This window comes from Ambystoma mexicanum, chromosome 14, assembly GCF_040938575.1.
Source record: "Ambystoma mexicanum isolate Mex_15411 chromosome 14, UKY_AmexF1_1, whole genome shotgun sequence".
Lineage (NCBI taxonomy): Eukaryota > Metazoa > Chordata > Amphibia > Caudata > Ambystomatidae > Ambystoma > Ambystoma mexicanum.
The window spans coordinates 118,297,613-118,310,775 of record NC_090940.1 but is presented as its reverse complement, the minus strand read 5'-3'; the positions used below and the strand labels follow the sequence as shown (position 1 = coordinate 118,310,775).

Here is a 13,163-nt window from a genome sequence, read left to right as displayed (position 1 = left end):
AATGGGCTGTATTATCTCTGGTGCGAGCGTTGAGGGGCTTCTCTACATTTTCCCCACATTAACCAGGCGCTACGAGGGGGAGGCGGGGGGCGAGGAGCTAGTTCATAGCATTGCCCAAACCTAGTTTCCACACAACATGCAAACGTATCATTTTCTCCATTATTTATTACCCTATAAGCTTTAAAATGTCCTATACACATATCCTAATATTTATTTATAGATTGTGCTTGTCCAAAAAGCACAGAGTAGAATTTACATAGGTGTGTTTGCACGGCATCACTTGGCCTGGGGAGCCAAACGTAGATCCTGGTACCCGCTGGCGTCAAGGGAACCAGGCTCTTCTAGGCTACAAGCAGGAGCTAAATAGCTACCAGTACCCCATAATTCGAACCGTGCAGCACCTGTACGGAATGGGTAATTTGTCCTATGAACAGCCAACCACAAGCAAGTTACAGATCACAGCCCTTCAGAACATGACTCATGCATAAGGACACACCACTTTTGCTGCTAATGTGACAACACAGACATGGGGGCTTTTTTGGTACTTTGGTGCCACTCGGTTTATAATTTGCCTACAACAGAACGAGAGAGAAAGAGATCGACTGCCACACCCATCACACATCCTTCTCAAACGTAATTACTGTCAAATTCCAAGACTGAAGGTGACGTAGAGGATTTACCGCCAGCATATTCCCGGAGGTAAATCCTTAACATTACCCTCAAAGAAATCGGCAGGTTTTACTGCATTGCAATTACCGCTTCAGGTCATTCTGATGCAATCCCACATGAAGACTGGACTCCAAAAATGGAGATGATCACTGAACCTGCGTTAAAAATCAGAGGGACAGATTGGTGATGGCGGCAAATGAGTCGCCTAACTCGTAAGGAGGCCCATTATCATTGTTAATGCCCTGTTTGCACAACAGGATTTTTGGCTGAATGTGTTTTCGAATACCTGAAAGGAGAGCTCCAACGCCACCCACATATGTTAGTGCTTGCTCTTAGAGTGGGTGACCAAAAACAGTGCATACAACACCTCATTTTTAATTAGTATTTGCTGAGCACTATTACTTAGAAAAATCAATCCTAACACACACCCCTCAACCCCCACTATGAGTGGTGTTACCCACTCGCACACAGGGGTTGGAAACAACACTTTAGGCCCCATTACAAGTTTGGTGGCATTAATACCACCAAACGGAGTTCCTGTTACTGCATGTGAGAAACCGAATTATCTGAATTATCAGAGTTTGCAGTTATTCCCCATTTTGGAGCCCCACTGGACTTTATGGCGGATGGGCAGAATTATTGCATGCAGCAATGTTCCCCTAGCCTGAATGAATTACTGCATGCAGCAATGTTCCCCTAGCCTCAATAAATTATTGCATGCAGCAATGTTTCCCTAGCCTCAATAAATTATTGCATGCAGCAATGTTCCCCTAGCCTCAATGAATTATTGCATGCAGCAATGTTTCCCTAGCCTCAATGAATTATTGCATGCAGCAATGTTCCCCTAGCCTCAATGAATTACTGCATGCAGCAATGTTCCCCTAGCCTGAATGAATTATTGCATGCAGCAATGTTCCCCTAGCCTCAATGAATTACTGCATGCAGCAATGTTCCCCTAGCCTGAATGAATTATTGCATGTAGCAATGTTCCCCTAGCCTCAATCACAGCCTAGCATCACAGTCCTGCTGCCTTGCCACAGTTGACCAAGTTGGATAACTCTTGTCAACTCAGTATGAAAGGGGATCTGAGAGACCAAGCTTCACAAACTGCTGATCTTTTTGAGGAGTCTCTGGTACCTAAGGTGTTAACACCTGTATCTAATAAGAGGGGGAAAACATTTAGTACCGAAATTAAAGGATCAAGACATGAAAAACCCTTTGCTTTATCGGCTACCCATCCTGAGGTCAAATCAGCTAAACCTCCCATAGAAGCGAATGACAACTGTAAAAGGGTAGCTCTGCGAAGCCTGCGCCTAAGTAAATCACAGATGCCAAAAATACACACAAACAGCTCTCATGATTTCATCATGGACTATAGGAATCTGATTACTAACATCTCGAACGTTGAAGCTATAGAGTAGAGAAAAGCATTGCGCTATAAGGTCCTTGATTGGTTGCGACAAAGGACAGGGCCTGGCGTAATCAGACTGCAGGATTTGAAGATCCTGAGCAGATTGGACTTGGGTGACTGGTGTACACATCCCAATAGTGACTGTGTACTGGTGGGTGGTGGTGACAGCTCCCTATCGGCCTTTCTAAGAAGATGTAAATATCTCCCCAGAGGGTCCTCTTTGTGTAATCTTTTAATTTGACTTGTACCTCGGTGTTGGGTTCTCCTCCTTATGCGGCGCTGACTCATGCCTAGTTGTGACTTTTAAGTTTCCTGCTGGCGTGTGCATGTTCTAATATGCGGGGCTGTGCCCTTCATTTGTTTCCATGCTGACATCTGTCGATACCTGTAACTTCTATGTTGTATGTACTGTATGCGCCCTCACACATCCGGGTTTATGGTTGCGCTATATAAATGAAATAAAGTAAAGTAAAATGAATTACTGCATGCAGCAATGTTCTCCTAGCCTCAACCAATTACTGCATGCAGCAATGTTCCCCTAGCCTCAACGAATTACTGCATGCAGCAATTGTCCCCTAGCCTCAACGAATTACCGCATGCAGCAATGGTCCCCTAACCTCAACGAATTACAGCATGCAGCAATGGTCCCCTAGCCTCAACGAATTACAGCATGCAGCAATGTTCCCCTAGCCTCAATGAATTACTGCATGCAGCAATATTCTCCTAGCCTCAATGGATTACCGCATGCAGCAATGGTCCCCTAGTCTCAATGAATTACCGCATGCAGCAATGGTCCCCTAACCTCAACGAATTACAGCATGCAGCAATGGTCCCCTAGCCTCAACGAATTACAGCATGCAGCAATGTTCCCCTAGCCTCAATGAATTACTGCATGCAGCAATATTCTCCTAGCCTCAATGGATTACCGCATGCAGCAATGGTCCCCTAGTCTCAATGAATTACCGCATGCAGCAATGGTCCCCTAGCCTCAATGAATTACTGCATGCAGCAATGTTCCCCTAGCCTCAATGAATTACTGCATGCAGCAACGTTCTCCTAGCCTCAATGGATTACTGCACGCAGCAACGTTCCCCTAGCCTCAATAAATTATTGCATGCCGCAATGTTCCTGTAGCCTCAATGAATTACTGCATGCAGCAATGTTCCCCTAGCCTCAACGAATTACTGCATGCAGCAATGTTCCCATAGCCTCAATGAATTACTGCATGCAGCAATGTTCCCCTAGCCTCAATGGATTACCGCATGCAGCAATGTTCCCCTAGCCTCAATGGATTACCGCATGCAGCAATGTTCTCCTAGCCTCAATGAATTACTGCATGCATCAATGTTCTCCTAGCCTCAATGGATTACCGCATAAAGCAATGTTCCTCTAGCCTCAATGAATTATTGCATGCCGCAACGTTCCCGTAGCCTCAATGATTTACTGCATGCAGGAGCCCCGACTAGGCCATTAATGACATTGCAAGTTCAGGGAATACCTCCACGTACAACCTAGTGGTTTTTGTTACATGGCTAAGAAAACCCATAACTGTGCAGCACAGTAAAATAGATTTTATTTTAAATTACTGCCTGCTCAACAGCTTCCGCCCATTTGTACAGCAGCCATAACCAATGATTCGTGGTAAAAAAACAACAATTTGATTTATCAATTGGGAAAAGATGTTTTCAAAACCCCTGCTCAGAAGCAGATGTGATAAGCACAGTGTGTGTGGTGATGATTTTGCAGGTTTCTATAAGGCACGGCATGCAGGACATGCTTCAGGCAGGCACATACTAATCTGAACGCTGTGAGTGCAAGGAGGCCCGCGCGGATGCGACGTAACTATTCTGCAAGATCTGTCAGCAGAGGCATGTCCAGGGGGTGGCACGTGCTACCCCTGGAATCCGATTGGCCACTCCAGGTGCCACCCCATTATCCTGAACTATGATTATTATCTGTGTGCATTCGTACTCCATGCCACCCCTGAATAAATCAGTGCCCCACTTGGGCCACCCCAGTCAAAAGAGTGTGGACACGCCACTGAACGTAGGGTTAAAGAGTCCTTTCCTTTAAATCCCCAATCACTTTTCTATCATTTAAATAGAATGCTACATCCCACTCCATCTCCCTAAATACATCCCTGCTAGAGCCCTTGGGTCTTCTAGCTCCAAGTCTCTGCAGATGAGACGCTTCTCTAAGCAGAGAGTGGGGGTAGATCTCTCTCCTCCGCAGGAGCCTCCCTCTGGAATGGTCTCCCTGCCCCTCTCAGGCACGAGCCGGACCTCCTTAAGTTCCAGAAACTCCTCAAGACCCTTCTTTTCCCGTCTTCCTTCCCTCTCCCTCGAATCACCCCTTCTGCTGCTGTGAATGGCTACCTGGTTCCCTCCGAGTCCTGCAGGGAACCTGCACCCCACCCTCGCCGCGCCCAGTCAAGAGGTGTAGACAGGGTAGGGCCTGAGCGGGCGAGGCCCAACCAAATTCTGTAAATGCCCACTCAGCAGCCCTGTGTGGGCATAGACAGATGTTAATGTCACCGCGGCGGGCCCAGCTACATTAGCTTCAGGTCCCACTTGTTAGACAATCCCGGCTACTCCTCTACCTCGCGTGCAGTGTTGGTCTCACACTGCACATCAATAAGCATTTATAACCACATGCCCGGTGACGACCAATCGTAAAAAGGTGCAACAGTTCAGTGGCTGAACCACGGATCATGGAACAATAGACCCAATTCCAGCTTCTCCGCATGACAAAACATGTGATCCGGGGCAAATCACTTTATCGCCCAGTCCCAAAGTCATTTTACTTTACCAACAATTGACGTGCTTAGAAACAGGGTGAACACATATTGTAAATCCATGGCTGGACTACGTCTCAACCTAGGAGCGCGTACGCGCAAATTCTATTAGCACTGTCGTGCTATGCAAGTCGCCTACTCATTCGACCATATCATTTGGCTTTCAATGAAAGACCTCAAATATGTACATACAATTCAATTTAGCACATTGGCATCATTATCTCGGGAGGATAGCTCAGCGGCAACGTGCTCGCCTTGGAAGCAAGACGACATGGAGCAACATAGGTTTGATCCCTGAGTCCGCTCTTAGAAACCTCTGGGTATTAAGCGTGTTAAAAATAACATATCATGTCATAACACACAGCTTGAGTGATGTGCGCATGTCCTGTGTGGCAGAACACAACTTGAATTCCACACTCTCGAATTATTATTGGACTCTAATTTCCTATCAGGTTGCTCAAGTTGTGTTTGTTTTACTGTTTGTGGGCACAGGAAGGGGTGAACATTGCTTTTTCAGAAAGTCTTCAGATGCTTGTTGCGTAGAAGCAGCCTTGTTCAAAAGCAGGACTTCCTGTGTGATGCGCCCAATCAGACTCTCGTCCAACTTCCTGTGAGAGGCGGGCAGAACACCCTATCTGGTCCCACACAGGAAGCAATCAATCGTAGTCCGCGTGGTGGCTCTCGTGAAGCAATACAGATCGTTTTAAAGAGATAGGATTCATTTCCATCACTCCACAGCAGCATGCCGTACAAGCGTCAATTTTAGTGCACCACGAAACCCCAAAACAAAGGCTCACCAATCTAAATGGAAAGCCCTGGCTTATATAGGCCCATCAAGCAGCGTAACCATGGTGATAAGTGATGAACTGAACAGTGCTGTGGCAGGAAGATAATCGGCATCTTCAAAATGCAACGCGTCTTACAGACTACTTGAGTGCTAGGGAACCTGTGGATTTGCAGATGTTTTGAACCACAACTCCCATCTTTCCTAGCCAGCACAGTCAATAATGAAGGATCATGGGAGTCAGGGTACAAAATGCAACGTTGCAAGGTACTAGGGCAGCCATGAAAAGTAACTCGCCACCTCAATTTTATACAGACAACACACCACTTCTTATGATATGATAGGTTATTTATAAAGCACTTAATACCCAGAGGTTTCTAAGCGCGGACCCGGGGATCGAACTTGTGTTGCTCTGTGTCGTCTTGCTTCCAAGGCGAGGACGTTACCTCTGAGCTATCCTCCCAAGACTTTATGTCAATTATCAGTAGCCAATGGCTAGTGACCAGTGAAAATGTTGCACCCTAATGGGAGTCATAGTCCAAAACATCTGGAGAGTCACAGGTTGCAGACCTCTGGTCTATTTGGAGTATGCAGCGAAATTCCGGTCTCCATTGGCAAGTAATTGCCGCTAGCGACCACTGTGGCAGTGCATATCAGGGCGTGAACTCGCTCATTAGTATCTGCAAACCCTGAGTAATATGCACCAAAGGTTACTGTTCACATTATTTTGCCTCTGCATGCATTATCAAGAGTCCTTGGATCCATCTGTATGCTACCTCCCCTTTCCCCCCGTCCCGGGCTACATGTCCAGTTGGTAGTGGTGGGCCATCATTGTCGGCATTTCAGTTTTCATCCTGCCTACACACGGGTCCTGCCCACATACAAAGCGAAGCGTGAAAATGGTTTCCAATACCTTGATTCAGAGATCTCTTGCTCTGGATATATCTAACAGCAGCAAGCAAGTAATCTGACAAAGTCACGTGCACAGCAAAAAGAAGTTGTGGTTGACCAGGAAGCTTTTCAGAATCGAATTTAAGATGAATCAATCTCGGATCAATTTAGAGTAAAAAAAAAAATTGCTTCTACACGATTTTATCAAAAGAAATGACTACCTGATCATTTACTTTTGAGGTTGTTTTATTTATTTATTTATTTAGTAGGAGGGCACCTCCTTCCCTCCCATATCCTTTCCCACCCCTCCATATGCCCTTCTAGATATATCCATCAATTTTAGCACCACATAGTTTGATGAAACCACAGTATACAAAAAAAGTCAAAAAGATGCCCAAATTCCTTTACAAACTTTAAAAAAGTACTTTTTTAGTTTCCATTAAGATCTTTTTGACATTTGATTGAAAACGATAAAAAAAGGATATGAAATTACATTAAAATGTATAAACAAGGGTAAATACACAAAGAAACGGTGTCATAGAAAAGAGACCACTGTAGCCCGGTATTATACTTTAACGCATTAAAACCTGTTACTATTTTTAATAACATTGTGAACATATATCTAAAAGGATAATAGTTCTATTTTACCAACACTCTTAATAGAAACAAATGCAACACGATTCCATCCATGATAGTAACAGATTGGAAAACTAACAACCTATGCCAAAGAAAAACTTCGCCCTGAAAAGCTGATAAAGGCACCCACACATAGCAAGGCATAAAATAAGCAATGTCGCATAGCAATTTGCTTTGCAATTCTGTAGGTTTGCTAATAAAATCGGAACCTCTGTAGCAAAGCTAGCCATTTAGGTTACCCTGTTCAACGAAAGCATAGCTTTCCCTGCATTACCTTCAGGGCTTTCTCCATCCTCTTCACTCTGTTCACTGCAAGTTCAAAGGGGCTAATGTAGAGAGAAAGAGTGCAGCCGTAATCTCCTCTGATCTTATGGGCCACACGCTTGTGTGGGGGTACTGGGCAAGATTTTGTTTTCTTTTTCAAATAATTGCAAACCAGAAGTAATCAGGGGTAATGTTTTATTAAGCCAACTGTATCCTGTCTGCCAAAGACTGGTAGGCGTTAACGTTATTTTTTTTTTTTGAGTCATTCGATTCCATTAGTAATAATGTAATTTGTTACATAATGCATAATCACAGTATTGCTACTGTAAAACACTGCACTTTCTCTGTGCTTTACCGTAAAGTATAGGTTAGTGTATCTAAATGTCAGTGTCAAATATATTTCATTTTGTTGGGGAAGATGCGTCATATTGAGTGGGCACTTGAAAATGTACATGATCACACAGTCAAATGCTTTTGATAGCAAACATAATTCTGTGACCGGCTGGCTGCATGCCTCTATGCAACTGGTGCTCAGCCCACGAGCTGATCCCATACTCCGTGGCATTCTATCTTATCATCCTGTTGCTTCATACCAGCTACCCTAAAAGTGAGACATCCCACCTAGTTTGCCCAGTTCTCTGCCCGCTAGGCCATCCGCTCTGCTTAGTCTCTTACTTTCCTTCCTCCTACAAAATTAACAGACAAAGATAACTAGATGTTTACGCATAGTAGTGATCAATCGATGCATCCAGTCTGTACATCTATAGATCTACTGCACTACCATATACTGTAGTTAGCCTCCAGAGCTCGCTTTTCTCTATGACTATGATTGCATTATACACTAGAACCTACAGTAGAGAGAGCTGCCCAAACTGTTTTCAGAGCATTTTTATCATATCTATTTATTTGTGTCCATTCATGCAGCTAACCTTTTACAGACATTCCTCCAGGGCTCGCAAAGTATTTCAGCCCACTCGCATTGTCAAGTAGATTTTAAGAAGGGCCAGTACCATTTGAAGGGGATGTTTGAAACTTTTTTTTAAGCTTTACTTTGTTTTCAGTAAATGTCAAATAAAAGTTTCTCTGTGGATGGCTGGCCTCTGGGTGGCAGCAGTATGCCAAACATAGGTGTGTGGTGGCATGCACCGTTTACAGAGAGCGCATTTAAATTTGTCATCCATTGCCATGGGTCAAAAGCATTTCTCTTAATTCGAGTGAGTAAAGTAGGTTACTCGACCTGCAGGTCAAGTAAAATTTTAAAGAATTTGCAAAGCCTGACTTATCTCACTAATGTCTTACTTCAGCAGTACACAAAACAGCTGCATTGTTGCCCATTTTATATCTAGGTTACAAGTATTTTCTGGTGACATTACAACATTGCTATAAAATGGGGTGGTTTGCTAATCAAGAACATTTTAATTAGCAAACTCCGCTAATCAATTTTTGAAAACTAATTTATGCTTTGCATTGTTCACACAGCATTACTGTTCACTTTAGATTTCGTATACAGGCTATTCCGATAAATATTGATGCGTTCAAAATGCGATAAGAAAAAAAAAATATCAAGGTTGCCTTAAAAAATAAAAATGACTGTGATAACTTGCTACAGATTGGAAGAAATTGCATATGTAAAACTGCCTGGCCTTATTTGAGGAATATTCATTTAAGATTTCTTTATTTATTCAAATATAAACGAGCACGGCACACGATTAACAGGCCTCCAAGCTTGAAAGTGGCGGATAAGAGAATCACATTCTACACAAAGCATGCAACCAATGAGGAAGACCGAAAAAGCATCAAGGAAACATGTGCTATCAATGCCACCAGAAATGGCGCACACACACACACACACTGCTGAACTTTAAAACTTTAGAAGCCACGGGCATCAAAGCAGAGAGATTGGTTGCCCTACAACGGACGGGTGTCGATTGAGGCATGTGTGGATAACAAAGTCTACATCGAGGCTAGTAGCAAACCACCAATTTAGGGGAAGATTCTAAGCATCAGTCAATGACTGTGAAAAGCCCCGATGCTGTGACGCACCCATATTATGAATCCTGGTGAAATATACGCGCAATGAGACGTAGTCAATCAAATTTCTTAATTTCGGCCCCAACTGAAAAACAATTTAATAACGGCAAGGGACAATGGTGGTGTTTTGATTAGCCGAGACGATTTACGACTGCCCTCGGTGTATCCAAATGCAATCCATGAATACTTATTCTTCATACACTCAGTGATCAATCACAGTTCCTTGTACGCGCACCGGTGGGGAATAAATCCCTTGTACGCGCACCGGTGGGGACTAAATTCCAGCCTGTAATGAAAGCATTGCGGCGATTGTGGCAGAAAATACATATCTTGCGTCTGTTTCTAGTCGTCGCATGAGGGCACACGCAACCGAATACTTATGGTTACTAATCCTGGCATGACCCCAATAATGCCATTACCCGCATGCTTTGAATCTTGCCGGCACGTTGTAATGGGGCTGCCCCTATGTCAAGGTACTTAAATTAGATCATACAAATTATTAATGTGTCATTTGCAACCTTTGCTGGGACATCCATCCATAAAAGCGACATCCTTGTATATTGGAGTGGTTTAATGAGCAGACAGAGAAGAGGGGGCTTCTGGCTGGAAGAAACTCGCTCTACAAGATGGAGCATGTGCAGCGAGGAGCCCACAGCAAATGCTGCCCAAAGCCCCGAAAATAGCAAGTTGTGGCTGAACTTAGTATCTTCAGGGCAAAGTAATACAGCCACCATGCTTCATTGAAACATCTGCCTATGATCGAGTATAGGGCTAGGTAAAGGGGGGGGGGTTCGTTTGTAACACATAAGACTGCCCAGTCGCAAGGATGGGTTGACCGCCAAACATCATTGGTTTCCATCTGCACCCCCTTCAAGTTGGATCCGTAAAGTTGGATCCCCTCCCCACCCCCCAACAAAACTGGGAGGGTGCTGTTGCATTCTGGCTTGCTTGTAGATACATTTCCGGACGGTTCATGCAGCCCCCCCACACCCCCCAGCAAAAAAATGCATTCGCAATGAGAAACGAAACGGTTAGTCATAGTGGGTCTGGACTTCCCATACGCCCACAGCGTCTCCGTAAAGTTTTTGTAAAGGGGGAAATCCCTGGTTTGGCTTCAGCAATGATCCGAGGACCCACAAGACGTGTTTTGTAAAGTCACGTAATACTAAAGGGCTTTGTATATGCTAATGCCCCCACCCCCTAACACCATCATGGTTCGAATCTAGTCCATCGGTTGCCATCAATGCCTCCTCTTCCAGATCAAGATTGCTTCGCCGGTTGCCATGGCGTTTTCTATTTTTACAATAGTCTCCACGTTGCTGAAAAAGGTCCCCCTACCTGTTACAGGATTACTTGCAAGTTAGGAGGCACGGTGTGTGTCCAGGTGGTCACACGTTAACTCTATACATGTTTTCCGTAAGCCAAGAGTATAACCCCAGGGCCCATTGAAACGTAACCGTGTCTTCAATGTGTCGCCCGTCACACGTGTGATCTTCCTCCAAATATTGAGACCTCCAGTTATTATGGGCACCAAAAAGGGGAATTTGTGAGGCTCTCTACTCAAGAGAAGATCCTAATTTCAGAGGGCTCTAAATGCCTGTTGCATATAATACACCCTCTTAGCAAAAGTGCATGTCAACATAGCGCCTTGAAGGGGGCTGGGAGCGCCCTATTCAATGCAAGGAGCCATACATAAGAAAATATGAAGTGGTTGAGTACAACACATGACCAAACAGTATAGGACTTAAGGCCAACCCAAAGACCAGCCAAACATTCGCCATCACTGACCGCACCATGCGCCAATGACCGCAACATGCGCCAGGTGACAGACGAGCACATTATACCTGCGCCTATAGAGGTGTGTGCTGGTTGCACTACTGACGTACAACATACACATTTTACAGACTAGTGGCGATTACCGGCACACGGTTTACCATATCTCTTGGCGCCACAGGGAACGTAGCAAAGAGCAGTGTACACACAGTGCATTTTGTGCACACACAAATTGTGACGTTGTGCACACCTAGAACGGTTAGTGGGGGGTGTACGGGCGTTCACAGCAGGGCAGATGGTGTACATGACATGTGCCTGAAAGCCCGAAGCGCCTTCCGTGGTGTAGCAAGCAGGCTGCCGTGGTAATGCACGTGGACACATCGGTGCAGTGGGTGACAGGGGAGTGCGTGCATGTGTGTGTGTGCGCGCGCAAGATTCGAGTGTGGCATACAGTGGCACAGAAGAGCACAACATAGCATGGCACTGTTATCACGAGACAGTGGCAAAGGGTATGCACGGGGGGGAGCACATTGAAGAACAGTATGGCGCCACCCTTAACGTATAACAAGTGGGCATACATAACAGGGCAGAGCAGTCAAGAGTACTGCGTTGCCTTCCGGGCTATCGGAGGAGGGCACAGGGCATCACGTAGCATGGCACACTATGGGACAGAAGGGTTTGTGTGTGCGTGTATACACCGGTGTCGGCGGCGCAGCAGTTTGCAGAGTGGCCCGGTTCTTATGCGAGCTCTTGCTATCGTGCACACCAGCGTTTCGCTATACATAGAGAGTGGCATTGGAGATGTGGCCTCTATGCCGCTTTCTGTGGTATTCGGCAGAGCAGTTAAGTGTGTTATGGAACAGTACAGAGCTAGCTAGACAACGTGCATAGGCGGCGCAGTACCCGTCAACGCAGTACAGCAGCTCCTTGTTGCTATATGGTATGCATAAGAACATGACAGTATAGATCAGAAAATTACAGACCAGCACACTGATGTGGGCATGGTACTGTGTCTGTGGCACTTACCTTAAAGCTCGCTCCACAGCCCTTCTTTCCTCCTGTGCACCCACCATCAAAAAAGAGCCCCCCCCAGCCCAATGAAAGAAGTGATGGCATAAGGGGTGGGGGCATGCCTGGGCCCGGGCAGCAGTAACGGTATTTGTTTTGTATATGTGCACATGAAGGGGGTGGGTGCACCGGCAATGCTAGAGCAGAGGAGGAGTGCAGGGCAAGGACCCCCACCTTGGGGGCAGAACGATCCCAGCAGGGGGAGCGGAGGGGAAAGCGTTTTACCCGGGTGCAGCCGCCTTGGTCCTCCACGGATCCTGCCGCCTTCTCCTCCTCCTCCTCCTTCTCCTCGGCTCCTGGAAGGAGCCGCGCGCCCTGGAAGCATCCAGAAAGGGGAAGCGGATCCAGGCCGGGGAGACAGAGCCAGGCCGACAGGAGAGGAGCCCGAGCACCCGCAGCCGGCCGGGGAGAGGCAGCGCAGCCGCCCGCTCGCTCGCACTGAACACACACACACTGCCGGCAGCACCCACAGCAACAGCAGCAGCAGCCGCCGGGAGGAAGAGCTCCAGCCTGTGCAGCGCATGCGCCGGCTCCCCAGCACAGAGCAGGGCTCCTTCTGCTGGCGGGAGACGGGGGAGAACTCCGGGGGTGGGAAGGGGGGCTGCCGAGGAGCCGCTGCACGCGCTGCCCGCAGCTGGACCGCTGCACGGCAACACGAGAGCCGCGTTGCTCCTCCTCCGCTGCTACTGCTCCATTACTGCTGCACCAAAGCTGCTCCACTGCTCCTTTCTAGACGACTACAACTTCACTACTGTGTCCTTACACTGCCGCACTTGCATTCCTGCACTATTGCTTCTGCACTGCTGTTTATGATCATATTCAGTGACACTACAGCTGCCAGC

The 13,163-nt window shown here is 46.3% G+C and overlaps 1 protein-coding gene across 2 annotated transcripts in view; it reads right to left on the bottom strand.

The window, feature by feature from the left end:
• FUT8 (fucosyltransferase 8) overlaps positions 1–12,951 on the bottom strand; it is an 857,288-nt gene extending 844,337 nt beyond the window's left edge. Inside the window, exon 1 of one of the 2 annotated variants that reach the window (XM_069638672.1) lies at positions 12,547–12,951. The gene's annotated coding sequence lies outside the window, so the exon portion shown is untranslated. The remainder of the gene's footprint in view (positions 1–12,546) is intronic. The other variant, XM_069638673.1, reaches the window with a different exon arrangement.
• Between the last annotated feature and the right edge of the window lie 212 nt (positions 12,952–13,163).